This window comes from Pleurodeles waltl, chromosome 5 (genome assembly GCF_031143425.1).
Source record: "Pleurodeles waltl isolate 20211129_DDA chromosome 5, aPleWal1.hap1.20221129, whole genome shotgun sequence".
NCBI classification, from domain to species: Eukaryota; Metazoa; Chordata; class Amphibia; order Caudata; family Salamandridae; genus Pleurodeles; species Pleurodeles waltl.
The window spans coordinates 1,170,952,053-1,170,967,432 of record NC_090444.1 but is presented as its reverse complement, the minus strand read 5'-3'; positions in this window follow the sequence as shown (position 1 = coordinate 1,170,967,432).

Genomic DNA, 15,380 nt, shown 5'->3' with positions numbered 1-15,380 from the left:
TGAACATGAAAATAAACGTTAATAAGTGTGATTAACAACTTAAAAAATATTTCTTCATCATTTAATGCACATTATAGACTGATTTTGCTTTTTGCCTTTATTGTATTACTGTGTTTTCAATAGCACGTACAGTTATATCATGCGTAATACAAGTCAAGAGAAAACCATGAACTTGAACACAAGTCCAGCGGTTATGTAAATAATTGCAAGCACCCAGATCACTCCTGCGAAAATCATGTCATTTTAAAATATTGACCTACTATTCTGGTCAGACTATATTGTGCAAGCATGTGCCATCAATTTCCTGTGCAGCAAAGTCGCCACACCGCCCTTCCTATATGATGGTCAAGTCAAATAGAGCACTTTGCCAACCCAGTCACTTTGAAGCTTGTGTTTCGTTTTTTAATAAATGCATTTTTTGGATCAGTGCTAAGTGAGTTTTTTTCTAGTGGATAGTCTAGGTTTGTTTTCCATGCAATGTAGCTTTTCAGTCCTTTATCATTCATGGAAAGTATATTGAGATATTTATTGCAGAATTGTTGCAAGGAAATGAACATGGCCGGACTGATTCAAACAATCAATTGAATGATGAATGGGGAGTGGGCAGTACACTTCTGCTACAGCTAAGATCGGTATTGACTGGATATGTAGATACTCGTATGGATGAATGGAATACAATGGCAAATAGGTTGGCGAGTATGTGGTATTCAAAAAAATTGAGTACCTTAAATCATTTGTCCATTCCAACTGGAATAACAATGGGGAAATTCAATGAGAATTTGCAGTATCCACAGAAAGCTTGGTGAGACTACACATTCAGAGGTTGCTTCACCTGACATTTCATGTCTGTGCATTTTAAAAGAAGGGGTAGGAAACATTGACAATGAGTGTACTGAACAGAGTTTTCTTTTCTTGACCTTTCATTTTAGGGTTCTCCGTTTAAGTATGAAAAACTGCTATTTGCTAAGAAATCATTGGTAAATATCATTATGTTTGCACTTTAAGGGTGATCTTGACTTATTTCTTTCAGTTGAGGAGACTCCGGGTAGTTTTCGTTAAGCTCTATCCTTAATCCTTGCCCGTTGATTATCATCATCTTGATTTTTCCAGTGTTTTCCAGTGCCATCAGCCCCAGATCCAACAGGGGGGCATTTATCTTCCTGTGCCAGAGTTGGAGTGTGAGTTTCCATCAATCCCAGTAGTTTTGTCTAGTTTGCTTGGAGCATAAAATTCCCTGGTCTACCTTCAATAGTAGCAATCATTACAGCTGGGTCTCACACTGCTTTTTATAGAAGAGGTCTGAGAGGCAGTAACTTTTTTTCAGATGGAATTAGTTTCTGGTGAAAATCAGCAGAGCTGGAAATTCTGTGGCCTTTGTATTGATACAGGCATGTTGTCTGATTATGTGAAGTATTGTCCTTGCAAGGCTCTGATGTGCCATAAATGCAATGGAGTGTTTGGGCTGACAAAAATCACTGTTAAATAGACTTGGGAGCCAGTTTCTCCAGAAGTCACCTTCCTCTTTTTCAGGGACACCAAAAATATGTATTTTATAGCAACTGTTGCAGTCTTCCAGGTCAATTACTTTTTGTTGAATTCTCGGAAAGGACACCAAAAATATATATTTTATCACTACTGCTGCAGTCTTCCGTGGCACCTACTTTTTGATGAATACGTAACACTTAATTTTCCCAGGCAGGTGTTGCCATCATCCTTCACTCTAATTTATCCACTCATCTGTCTGTTAAATCTCGTTTTGATTTGAAAGAAGCCAAATCCACATGCACGGTCTTCAGTTCTTTGCTAGTGTCTGTTGGAGCTTGCACTACCACTGAGTGTAATACTTTTGACCTTGTCATAATGGCGTCTAAGGTGAGTGTTGCCATATCGAAGTCTGAATGTTGCTGTATATTACTGAATCATCTGCCTTGCAGCACCTGTGATCTGCCTTGAAACACCTGTCATGTGGAACTGTTTAGCCTTCTGTTTTTATGATTGTATTAAAGTTCTTAAATGATCTTTCGAGCAACCGAAGCCTCAGAGTCTAGTCTATTCAAAATACTGTGAATTTATCAAAATATTCAGTTATTATGGGCAAAGGTAAGCAGAGATATTATTCCATGCTTTATCAGCCCAGCAGAGGTCTGCTGAAAATGTTAATGTTATATGCAAAAGGAGTAATCTTGGCACTGCAAGGTTATCGGGCCGACAGGAGGCACTCATGGCTAAGGCTACTGCCTTACAAATCTTACTTGTAATATTGATGGTAAATCAAAGGTGGCACCACGCTGTGTAGAGTGTGAAGTCATTTCTTGGCCCAAGCCCGTTCCAAAATGGTTGCCAAACACCAGTGGTCAACCTTCCCAAAATTGCTACAAGGAACAACAGTCAGTGACTCAATGCCACTGGAAGGTTTTCTGAAATCACTCATTGCCCGCAACTCTCTACATCAATGCCACCCTACCTTCCATCATCACAAGGAGAGAAGCATTCAGCATCTGGAAAGAGGGAGGTGGCTTGTCACATCTCAGCATCCACAGCACCAGCACCTCTCTGCACAGGTGGTGGAACATTCAGGGTAGCTGGAGAGTAACGTGCAGAACAGCCAAAACTGGCAATGAGCCAACCTCACCAATCTTCAGCTTGTGCCTTTGGGCCTCATGGAGTCACCTTATTACTTAGGATGGAATAAATGCTTCTTTCTTTGTAGTAGTGTTCCCACTACATTGCCACTGATTAGGAGTTTTTGCCCCTCTTTTTTATGGTGTGAGATGAAACCCTGTTTTTAGCTAAATATTTTGGGTTTGGCAGAGCTCTTTAGAATTCAGCCATCTTGCATAAGGCCAGATTCCACCTCCTGTGGTTGCTTTTCAGTGAAAGAATGTGATGCCTATTACTTTTTGTCTAGATGATGATCTTACTGTGAAGAGTTGATACACATCAACTGGCTTGACCTTTTTTAGACTTGACATCCTTGGTGTGGTCTCCCTTAACTTTTTACCTCTGCTTCCCAGGTTGTTGATGTGTGCTGGATTCTGTTTTTGATACTCTGGACACTTTACCACTGCTTACCAGTGCTAAAGTGCAAGTGCTCCTATGTAAAATGTATGTGTAATTGGCTTATCCATGATTGGCATATTTTATTTACTAGTAAATCCCTAGTAAAGTGCACTGGAGGTGCCCTGGGTCTGTAAATCAAATGCTACTAGTGGGCCTGCAGCACTGGTCGTGTCACCCACATCAGTAGCCCTGCAAACATGGCTCAGACCTGCCACTGCAGTGTCTGTGTGTGCAGTTTTAAACTGCCTATTCGACTTGGTAAGTGTACCCACTTGCCAGGCCTAAACCTTCCCTTTTAATACTTGTAAGGCACCCCCTAAGGTAGGCCCTAGGTAGCCCCATGGGCAGGGTGCAGTGTATGTCAAAGGTGGGACATGCACTGATGTGTGTTACATGGCCTAACAGTGAAACACTGCTAAATTCAGTTTCAATATTGCAAGGCCTATCTCTCTCATTGGTTAACATAGGGGTTGCCTTTAAATATTATTAAAGTGCAGATTCCCTTTGAGAGCAGAAAGAAATTGGAGTTTGGGGTCTCTGAACTCATAATTTAAAAATACAGCTTTTAGTGAAGTTCGTTTTTAGATTGTAAGTTTGAAAATGCCACATTTATAAAGTAGCCTTTTTTTTGCTTAAACCATTCTATGACTCTCCCTGTTTGTGGATTACCTGTTGGGTCAGTTTGACAGTTGGGCTGTGTAGGAAAGTAGTCTCTTTCTAGCTTGGGTACCCTCACTTTTGGCATGTTTGTCAGTGTGTTTGACTGTGTCTACTGGAATCCTGCTAATCAGGACCCCAGTAGTTATGCTCTCTCCCTTAAATTTGGTTGTTGGTTACTGTTATCACAGTATTTCACCCACAATTGGCATACTGGTGCCCCCCTATAAGTCCCTAGTATATGATACCCAGGTACCCAAGGCATTGGGGTTCCAGGGGATCCCTTTGGGCTGCAGCACATATTTTGCCACCCATAGGGAGCCCATGCAAAGCCTTCTGCAGGACTGCCATTGCAGACTGCGTGAAAAGGTGCAAGCACCCTTTCACTGCCATTTTTCACTACACCAGGACACTTATAAGTCACCCCTGTAGTAGGCACTCTAGCCCAGAGGGCAGGGTATGAAGTACCTGTGTGTGAGAGCACTCGCAGAGGTGCTCCCACAAACTCCAGGCCCATTTTCCCAGACTTTGTGAGTGCAGGGACACCATGTTACGTGTGTACTGGTCACTACCTATGTCCAGGTACATAATGGTAACTCAGAACATAGGCATGTTTGGTATCAAACATGTTGGAATCATAACCCAAGGCGTTTGCAAGCATTGGCTGTATGATTCCATGCACTCTGAGGGCTCCTTAGAGGACCCCCAATATTGCCATTTCAGCCTTTTGAGGGTTTCCAGGCAGCCCAAGCTGCTACCATCTCCCAGATAGATTTCTGCCCTCCTGTTGCTTGAGAAGCTCGAGCCCAGGAAGACAGAACAAAGGATTTCCTTTTGGGGAATGGTGTTACACCCTCTTTGGAAATAGATGTTACAGGCTGGGGAGGGGTAACCTCCCCAAGCCACTGGCAATGCTTTGAAGGGCACATTTGGTGCCCTCCTTGCATAAACCAGTCTACACCAGTTCAGGGACCCCCAGTCCCTACTTCGGTGCGAAACTGGACAAAGGAAAGGGAAGTGACCACTCCCCTGTCCATCAACACCCGAGGGGTGGTGCTCAGAGCTCCTCCAGAGGGTCCCTGGGTTTGGCCATCATGGACTTAAGGTTGGGAGGGAACTCTAGGAGCATCTGAATGGCCAAGGCCAGCAGGTGACATCAGAGCCCTCTCCTGATAGGTGCTTACCTGGTTAGGTGACCAATACCCATTTCAGGGCTATTTAGGGTCTCTCCTTTGGTTGGTTTCTCAGATTCGGATTGCAAGATTCCAGAAGGAATCCTCTGCACTCTCCACTAAAACTTCTCACTGAAGAAACTGCATTTGGGCTCTTCAGGACCCTACAGGCTGCAACAAAGAAGCAAGAAGCATTCTGCAACATTGTGTCTCTGGCTCCTGCCAGCAACTGCAACAGTTTCCTGGTTGTGCATCCTCTGGAGACAGTCCATATTCAGCTTGCATCAGAAGGAAGAAGGAATCTCCCTTGGGGTGAAGGAGTCACTCCCCTGCTTCTGCAGGCACCGACTGCAACGACGACCGGCTGCGTGGTTCCCCTCACTTGCCAAGCTGCATGGATCCTGCATCACAGGTGGTAGACTGAAGTGGTCCTGACAGTCCTCTCTTCCAGCTGTCTGACTTTGGTGGAGGTACAAACTTGCCTCCCTACGTGCTCTGCATCATTTGCAGTTGCCAAGGCTTGTTGGCATCCTTCTTCCAAGTTCTTCGTGCAACTTCGTGGTCTTCTGTGGGCTCCCTGTACTGACGTGGGACACCTCAGACTGGGTAGAGTCAGCCTGGTCCTTCCTGGTCCCCGGCAGCACCATTTTCCGCTAACTGCGAGCTTTGCATGGGTCAAGGATTGTTGGCGGACTCCGACGAAACAAACCTGACTGCAGTTCTCCATCCGGCGTGGGACATCACCTGTATCCTCCAGGAACCCGACCCTGTCTTCTTGGGTGCAGTGCTAACTCTTCAACCTCACATGTGGTTCACTTCTTGCACCTTCCTCCTGGTGGTTGGGGCTCCTGCCCTTCCTGGAATCTTCTCTGCTTCTTGGACTTGGTTCCCTCTTTCCACAGGTCCTCCAATCCAGGAATCCACTGTTGGTGTCTTGCAGTCTCTTTTGGGTTTTGCAATATTCCTCTGTTCTTCTTTCCGTGTGTCCTAGGAAACTTACTGTGATTTAATCCTGCTTTCCTGGTCACTGGGGTGGGTTCTGGTACTTACCTTTGGGTTTTCTAATTACTCCCAGTTCCCCTCTACACACTACACTTGCCTAGGTGGGAGACTGACTTTTGCATTCCACTTTTTAGTATATGGTTTGTGCTCCCCAGGCCCATTTCTAACTATTATGATTTTCACTACTTGCACTATTTTCTAACTGTTTTTATGCCTACTTCTGCATACTAGTGTATATAATTTGTGTATTACTTACCTCCTAAGGGAGTATAACCTCTATGGTTTTTTTGGTATTTGTGTCACCAAAATAAAGTACCTTTATTTTTGTAACACTGAGTGTTTTCTTTCATGTGTGTGAGTACTAAGTGTGACTACAGTAGAATTGCACGAGCTTTGCATGTCTCCTAGATAAGCCTTGGCTGCTCATCCACAGCTACCTCGAGAGAGCCTGGCTTCTAGACTGCCTACACTACACTAATAAGGGATAACTGGACCCGTACAGGTGTAACAGGTGTAACTACCATAGGTACCCACTACACACCAGGCCAGCCTCCTACATGCTGTTTACACCTCTCCTCTAGACAGTAACCCAAAGCTGGGGTGTAGCCTGCATATCCTGATGAGCCATCTGTGCTGGGGGGGAAGGAGGAGTGGTCACTCACACCTGAAAGGGCTGTGCCTGCCCTCACACAATGCAGTCTCCAAGCCCCTGGTGTGTGCCTGGGCAAGGCAGGATTTGTGAACAACAGAGACTTTCCTTTGAAGTAGACTTACTTCAATGGCAGAAAGGAGTATAAGTATTGGACCCAAACCCCCTGAAAATTAGATCACTTCTGGATTTAAGAGGAACCTCTGCCAAGAAGAGCTGAAGTGCTGCCCCTGCCTGTGACTGTGCTTTTTTTAGGGCTATCCTGCAGTTGCTGCTTATGCCTGTGAAAGGAGACATAGGGGGTCATTCCAACTTCGGCGGGCGGAGGAGTTCCCCCGCCAGAAGACCGCACCGCGGTCAATTGACACATTTCTCTTGCGAGGCAGAAAACGATGCATTGCTGACCCGATGGGAGAAGAAACGACACACGGCCTCCCTTGCGATGAAGGAATTGACGCATCTTTGCCTTTTCAGATGCATGCTGCCCGTGTGGCTTTATTTTAGACTCTAACCAGGTACGTTGTGCAAAATAAATGTTTCCATTGTTTTCTAAAGAGAAAGACTGTTATTCTTTTCAAAATTCATATTTTAACTTGTGAATGTTGAAATGTTATCATTTTGGACTTGTTTGATTAGATAAGCAGATAAGCATTACCTTTTTTTCTAAACTGTTGTGGTGTCCATTTTGTAGTATTTTCACTGTATTACTGTGTGTGTTGGAACAGATACTTTACACATTGCTTCTGAGTTAAGCCTGCCTGCTCATGCCAAGCTACCAAGTGGGTGAGTGGGGGTTAACCAGGTGTGTTTCTCCTTTGCCCTGACTAGATTGAGGGTCCTTGCTTGGACAGGGGGTAACCTGGCTGCCAACCAAAGATCCCATTTCTAACAACCGTGACTAAATTAATTGTTTTTATTTACACTGTGATAGAGTGCTGACATTTAGTCTGAAATCCATAGTTAAAGTGCAGTTATGATTATTACGTAAGACTAAAAACCACTGACATTCACAAGTTATGATTAGGAGTGTACTCATAACCCCACAATAGCCATTCAAACTTTTGGATACACGGGCACACCCAGACAAAGGCATGAGCCCAACAGGGCTGGCAACGCCTCCAACTTTTGCAAATGCAGGGGTACAGAAATGCTTAAAGACACTAAGGGGGTTATTATGACCCCGGCGATAGGTGTTATGGTGGTGGTAGTTCCGCCAACAGGCTTGCGGTACATACAGCCATATTATGACATTGGCGGTTTGGCAAAAGTCAAACCGCCAATGCACCACAACGACCGCCACAGCGGTAATGACTCCAGCGGCCATCACTGGGCCACCCACGGTAATGTGACCCCGCTTACTGCCATGGTTTTAGTGGCTTTTTTACAGCCACAAAAACCATGGTGGTAGGCACTATCAGTGCCAGGCAATTCCTTCCCTGTCACTGATAGGAGTCTCCGCCACCCCCCACCCCCCATGCCAGGCTGGATCATGATATGATTGACGGCGGTCTACTGGCGTGGCGCTGCTGCTGGAACCAGTGCCACCTTACCGCTGTTCGCAGCCATGACCGTAGCTGGAATTCTGCCAGCCTTCTGGCGGAATTCCGGCTAAGGTCATAATATGGCGGTCGGCTGGTAGCTACGGCGGCATTCTTTTGCCATCCGTCGCCGTGGTGGTAGACAGTATTTACCACCATCATAATGAGGGCCTAAGAGTGGGATAATTTCTGTAATATAAAAACCTGAGAGAATTTTTCTAAAAACGCCCTGCTCAAATTGCTGAAGATGCTATCCCAAAAAATGTGGATATCCATTAATCACATTGGTGGTCATTATGACATCGGCAGTAAAAACCACCTACTAAATACAGCCACTGCGGCTACCATCCATCCGCCATATTATGAGCACTGCCGGACTTCTGCCACTCCAGTAGAACGCCGCCTGCCGTATTATGACAATTCACATTGCCTGGCAGTGTTCTGCTGGCAGGGCGCTGCTGGCGGTAGCAGCTCCCCTTCCCTGCCGGAAGACCTCCTCGCTCAAGGTAAGTCGGGCTTCCGACAGGGGAGGGAGTGGGAGGGTGTTGTGTGTGTGTGTCTGAGTGTGTGCATGAATGTGTGAGTGAGTGTGTGAATGTGTCTGTGTGTGTTGTGTTTGCATGGTTGTATGCATGTGAGTGAATGTGTGTAAGAATGGTGAAGTGAGTGCATGTCTGCATGTCAGTATGATCATTGTAAGAATGTGTGTGAGATTGTCTGGATATATGTGTGTTTGAATTTGTGTATGCCAATGAGTGTATGAATGCTTGTATGCCAGTGTGAGTGCCTGAGTATATACGTGGTGCGTGTCTGCAGGTGTGTGCGTGTATGGGGTGGGTGGGTGTGTCTGAGGATCAGAGGGGGTAGGGCTGTTTGTGAGAATTGCAGGGGGTCAGGGAGTGTGTCTGAGAATCAGAGGGGATAGGGATGTGTGAGGATCAGATTGGGTGGTGGGTGTGTCTGAGGATCTCAGAGGGTGGTGTGTGTGTGCGAGGATCAGAGGGGGTGAGGGGGTGTCTGAGGATTGGAAGGGGCGGGGGTGTGTGAGTGAGGATCAGAGGGTGTGGGGGGGTGTGAGGATCAAAGGTGGTAGGGGTGTGTGTGTGATGATCGGAGGGGGTAGTGTGTGTGTGTGTGTTTATGTGTGTGTGAGGATCGGAAGGGGAGGAGCGTGTGTGTGAGGATCTGAGGGGGTGGGGTGTGTGGAAGGATCAGAGTGGGTGGGGGGTGTTTGGATGAGGGGGGTCTCAGGTGAGTGTTGGGGGAGGGATGCAGTCCCATGCAAATGAGGGAAAGCCCCCTAAGTTAGCACTGGCATCAGTTTCACTGCCTACGCAGGACATATTTAACACCTAAGAGGTAGAGCTTTAACAACATATTTAACACTCAGGTAGATCTTCAGCATGTGACAGGTGTGGATAGGGTGGAAGGTGACATTCCTTCACATGAGCTGGGACTGTGCCAAGATAGTAGGGTTTTGGAAGGAGTTATGACTGGGCTGCGAAAAAGTATGTCTATCAATAGGTTTTTGCTGGGAATATCCCAGTTAAAGAAGGGACATAAAATTAGATTATAGATGATTGCTTTAGGGACACTCCTGGCAAAAAGACACATACCCATTCACTGGGCATCTCCCAAGCCTCCAGAGACCGTTAGCTGGAAAAAGGACTTACAAGAATGAGCTCTAGCTGTTGAACAACATATTAAGAATACACTCAAGGACGAGAAGGTCATAGAAAGTTTGGCTGAAAGGCTGGAGATGTTTTTTTTTAATTTTTTTTATTCTTTTATTGATTTTATCTTATTAACATACAGAAGAAAACAACTGTCCCTTCACAGCATCATAACAAAAGAAAATTGCCATCATCCGCTATATCAGCGTACATGTCGCGTAGGGAAAAATCAGATAGGCACACATTAATCGCTGCAATCTAATTTGCCCTTTTAAGCTACCCAATCCATTATTGATGACAGAATCCGTACCAATCTACCACAGGGCAGCTTCTAGTAGTGGTGTAGTGGCAGAATCATACCGCAGAAAAAGGGGACAACAGCCGATACAAACAAAAGAGGCAGGTAGGGCATACAGCCAGGCATCAGCAATCATTCACCTTTCTGGCGTACATGCCAGCAGACAGAGGGGGGTAACAGCACAGTCCGGGCTTCTTCGATTATTCCACTCACTCGACTTGGGCCGCTAAGAAGATATTCAACGGGGCCCAAATATCTTTGGGTCTAGACCCTTCAGGCATCAAGCTCCAGTAGACCATGAGCTGATCATGACAAAAAGCAGCATCGCTTAACCATTCAGAACAGCGTGGCACTCTCGTCCCACCCCAGCACATGGCCACTCTACGCTTGGCCAGCAGCAATAGCAGACCCACCAAGCGCCTATGTGTTACCCGAAGATCCTCCACGCATCCAAGCAACGCGGTTCTAGGATTGGCAGTTATCTCTATTCCGACCATTTCAGAGATTGCATTAAAAACTGCCACCCAGAAGGCATGAACATCCGCACACTCCCATGCCAAATGTAGAAAACCAGCTCCCGGCGCCCGACAGCGTACACATCGCGCATCCTCACGCAACCCCAAGGAGTGCAACCATGCTGGGGTGTAATATAGTCTGTGCAAAAATTTAAAGTGTAGCAGTCTAAATCTATAATTTGGTGTCAACGCTCTCATATGCGCACAGCAGTCACGCCACAGGGCCTCCGGGATGGGCTCTCCCAGGTCCGCCTCCCACGCGAGCCTAGACGGTTCTCGGAGATTATTCCTCTGCTCCTGCATACAGTTATATAATTTGGTGACCAGCCTATTAGGCGACTGCGCACAGCAAAGAACCTCCAGTGCACGGAACTCCACAGGTGCCTCCGCCGAACCACACAGGCGATTTCGCAAAAAAGAATGGACTCGGATAACATACATACGCTGAAGCGCCGTGCACTCACGATCAGCCAGCACCTCAGATACCTCAAGCAGGCGACCTTCCACCATCCAATCTTTCATCTCGGTCAGACCGGCATCTCGAAGAAACCCACGTACTCCACCATCACGGTACAACTGTCCATCGGCTATCGCCATGACTGGCAGAGAAGGAGCGAACAGGACCCCGACCCCGGACGGCCGCATCAACATACCCCACGCCCGCATCGTGCATGCCACCGTATCAATCCCCGTACCCGGGACGGAACACGTCTACCAAATGCCCGCGTCAGGTCATCCGGCCATACAGAGTCGCTCTCAGGCGCCATGTGCGGCAAATAATGGATAGGAATCAGCCAGTAATACCCAAAATGCGCCTGAGCACAAAGATAGTATAATTCCATATCTGGCACAGCGAGCCCACCCAATTCAAACGGCAGCGTCAACCTCTCCCATGAAATGCGTGCGCGTCGGCCCGCCCATGCCAGACAGATCAGTGTAGAGCGCAGACGTTTTAAGTAGCCTCTCGGGAGCGGGAGAGGAAGATTCAAAAATAGGTACAAAAACTTCGGTAGGACCACCATCTTTGCAATGGCGATATGCCCTATCAATGATAACGGAAGGGCCCGCCAGGCCTCAACCTTCCTCTCCAACCACGCCAGGGCAGCCCCATAGTTAGCCTGCCACAGCTCCTCCACAGCGCAACTCAGCTGTACACCCAAGTACCGCACCGGGCCATCTGCCCACACTAGAGGGTATTGAGAGTCATACCGCGACACCCCGGGAGTCAGAGGCAGTACCACAGATTTAGACCAATTAATAGTAATACCTGAATAGGTACCAAAGCGCACGATCTTATCTAGCAGCATATCCAGATTTTGGTCAGGATTCCGTACATATAATGCAATATCATCAGCGTACAGAGATATCAGGATAGGACGCTGCCGGAATTGCAATCCTCTATCGTTATATTTCTGTCGAAGCCGGGCCGCCAAGGGTTCCATCGCCACTGCAAAAAGAAGAGGGGACAACGGGCACCCCTGGCGCGTGCCGCGCGCGATCGGAAACGTAGCCGACACATTCTCATTAATGCGCAATCTAGCAGTGGGCAACGTATAAAGTAGTTTAATCCAGCGAAGGAAGCGCGCGCTGAGTCCCACCCTACCCAGCAGAGCGAACATGTATTCCCATGTCAAGGAATCAAACGCCTTAGCTGCGTCCAGAAAAACAGCTGCTGCATTATCATCCTCTGCCAGCGTACCGGCCACCGCGAAAAAGGTGCGTAAGTTGTGGCCTGTAGACCTTCCCGGGACGAAACCCGACTGATCCGGTAGCACTAATCTAGGAAGGAGAGGTCGCAATCTCGCCGCGATCATTTTTGCTAGGATTTTGTTGTCAATATTTATCATGGAAAGCGGACGATACGAATCGCATCGAGTCGGGTCCTTACCAGGTTTCAGGATCGTCACTATCAAAGCCTCCCGGAGCGAGGCCGGTAGCAACCCATTCTCCATGGCTTCTGAATAGACCGCCAACAGCCGGGGGGCTAAAATATCCACATACTCTTTATAGAGCGCGGGGGACAGGCCGTCCACCCCAGGCGACTTCTCTCCGGGCAGGCCACGTATGGCCGCAGTCACCTCTTCTACTGAGAATGGTTCGTCTAAGTATTTCCTGTGCACCTCATCGAACCATACTAGCGCAATATCCTCGAAGATCACCTGTGCATCAGTCGCGCTGGCGCCCGCCGGAGCCGCATAAATCCTCGTGTAGAACTCGGTAAACACCTGCATAACTCCACCCGATCCCGACCCGCTCCCACCCTCACCATCCATGACCTCAGAGACATAATCACTGGCCCAAGGTTTGCGAAGTAACGCTGCCAGCGTACGTCAAGCCCTTTCGCCCTCCCCGTACTGACGCGCACGGGCCTCCCTCCCGAAGAAGCAAATTTCCCTAAGGGAGATCTCCTCATACAGCTATACCTCTCGACGAATCTCCGCAAGAACATCACTGGACCAGTGTGATGCCAGTCGCCTTTCCAACTCAGCATGCGGCGACTCAATTTCAGCCATCTCTCCCCTTCGAGTTTTAGCTATTCCATGCTGTTTCGAGAGACATACCCCTCTGATAACAACTTTAAATGCCTCCCAAAGAGAACCTGGGGACCCAACCGATCCCTGGTTCTCGGCGAAATAAAGTTTAATCGCTTGACGCAATTCCTCTCGGAAGGCCGCATCCCAAAGCGCCCCCTACGCAGCCGCCACATAACCGACCTACCAAATTCAGTCGGTATCTCCAGTTCCAGACATACCGGCGAGTGATCCGACAACGTACGAGGGAGATGGTCGACCTCTCTAGTCCAAGCCAACATATCCCTGGTACCCAGCCAGCGATCAATTCGAGACCAGCTACCATGTACATAGTTCAAACATGTACCTTCCCTCGCCTCTCTGTGCCGCTGTCGCCACAAGTCCACCAGCGCACCATCTCGCATCACGCCTTCCAAGGCTTTAGCCGCCGCAACATGCTGTATCCTGGCCAAGCTCTCTCTATCCATCTTAGCATCTAGCACTACATTAAAATCTCCCCCCCCAGAGCACCGCACCCGGCCCCAGCGACTCCACCAAACGCCACAGCTCCAAGAAGAAACCTGGGTCATCAACATTCGGCCCATATACATCAACTAGGCGACATGCTTTGTCTAGTAGTACACCGCTCATCAGTACGTATCTACCGTTTGGGTCTACCAGGACCTTCTTCGTGCGCCACTGCAGACCCTTACGAAGAAGGATTGCGTGGAGCAGTGCATCTCACCTACCCACCCAGTTCTTAGTCCACATATTGTGGACTTCACCAAGTGCGTCTCCTGAAGCATACTCTTAACATATGCAGCCACAAGTCGAGCTTTCCTTCTATCATTAAGCCCTCGTACGTTCCAAGTCAAACATCTAACCCCAGACACTTCCTCAGCCCGGTCAGCAATCAGCCAGCATTGCACACAAAGATCTACCACCACCTGCCATAGATTTAGCAAAGGATCAAAGAAAACTTCCATACAGAGAGAAAGGAAAAATACCCTACAAACATGTGAGATACCCCCCACCCCCCACCCACTCAGGCCCCCCAATCGGACCCAACCAGTGACCCACCCATCTTGACCCCAAAACCCTCCTCGAGAACAAAAACAGTGAATAACAGGACTCATCCTAGGGGCTGTAACCAACCTGGTACCTCTCCGCCCAGCTGACACCGGGAGAGAGGGGCCCGTGGGCCAACTACAAGGCATCAGGCGGACGGATCCAGGCAAGGAGCAAGCCAACGCACCCAAGCGGCTCCAGAAATGAGTATCAGGGCGATCAGAGCTTATTAGTCATTGTCACTCAAAAGGGCGTCGTCATCGCCACGGCTCCGGCGCTCCGCAGTCTCCCATCTCTTAGGCAACTGCCGAGCGAATTTGGTCGCCTGTTTCAGATCCGTAAAGTAGAGCATCTTACCCTCGTGACGCACCCTCAGCTTAGCAGGGTATAGCAGGGTAAAGCTTACTCCCGCTTGATTCAACAGTCGCTTAACCGGCAGAAAATCACGTCTCTGGGTCTGCACACGGAGAGTGTAATCTGGGAAAAATTTTATTTCGGAGTTCTTATAAAGCAACGAACGTCTCTCCCGTGGCAGACGGAGAACAGCGTCACGGTCTCGGTAGTTCAGCAGACGCGCGATAATTGGGTGTGGGGGGGTCCCCGGCGGGGGTTGGGCCCCAAAGACCTGTGAGCTCTCTCAACCACTAACATCAGGGAGAGCTCACCAGTGAACAGATCAGATAGCATCTGTTCTATAAAGTCTTCCATTCGGCCCATCTCGGTCGCCTCTGGCAGCCCCACAATGCGAATGTTATTACGGCGGGATCTTGCCTCCAAGTCCTCGTTCTTGTTGCGTATGACTTCAAGAATTCGCTCCATTCGTGCAATCTGATCCCTGTCACCCTGGCGTGCGTCCTCTATCTCAGATGTGCGTGACTCCAGGACCTCAAACCTGGAGTCGTGATCGTCTACACGTGCCCTGATGCGGTCGAGTTGTTCAGTTACATGATCCAGCTTGGCGTCAATGCCAACCAGGCTGTTCTTAAGGTCCAAGAACATGGACTTCACCGATACCTCAGCGCCATCATCTTCGTTCGTCTCCTCACAGGGCTGGGAGCTGGCAGCAGCGTTCTTTTTTCCCCCCCCTTCAAAGGTAAGTTTGGCCTGGCGCTGATCAGCCTTGCCCATTGTTCCACTCTGCACCAACACCTCCGTCCGTGACCAAGCAATTAGAACCAGTCTCTAGGGAGCCCAAAATCCAGGGGCCCCACCAGCCAGCGCAGAACTCGCCGTAGGGC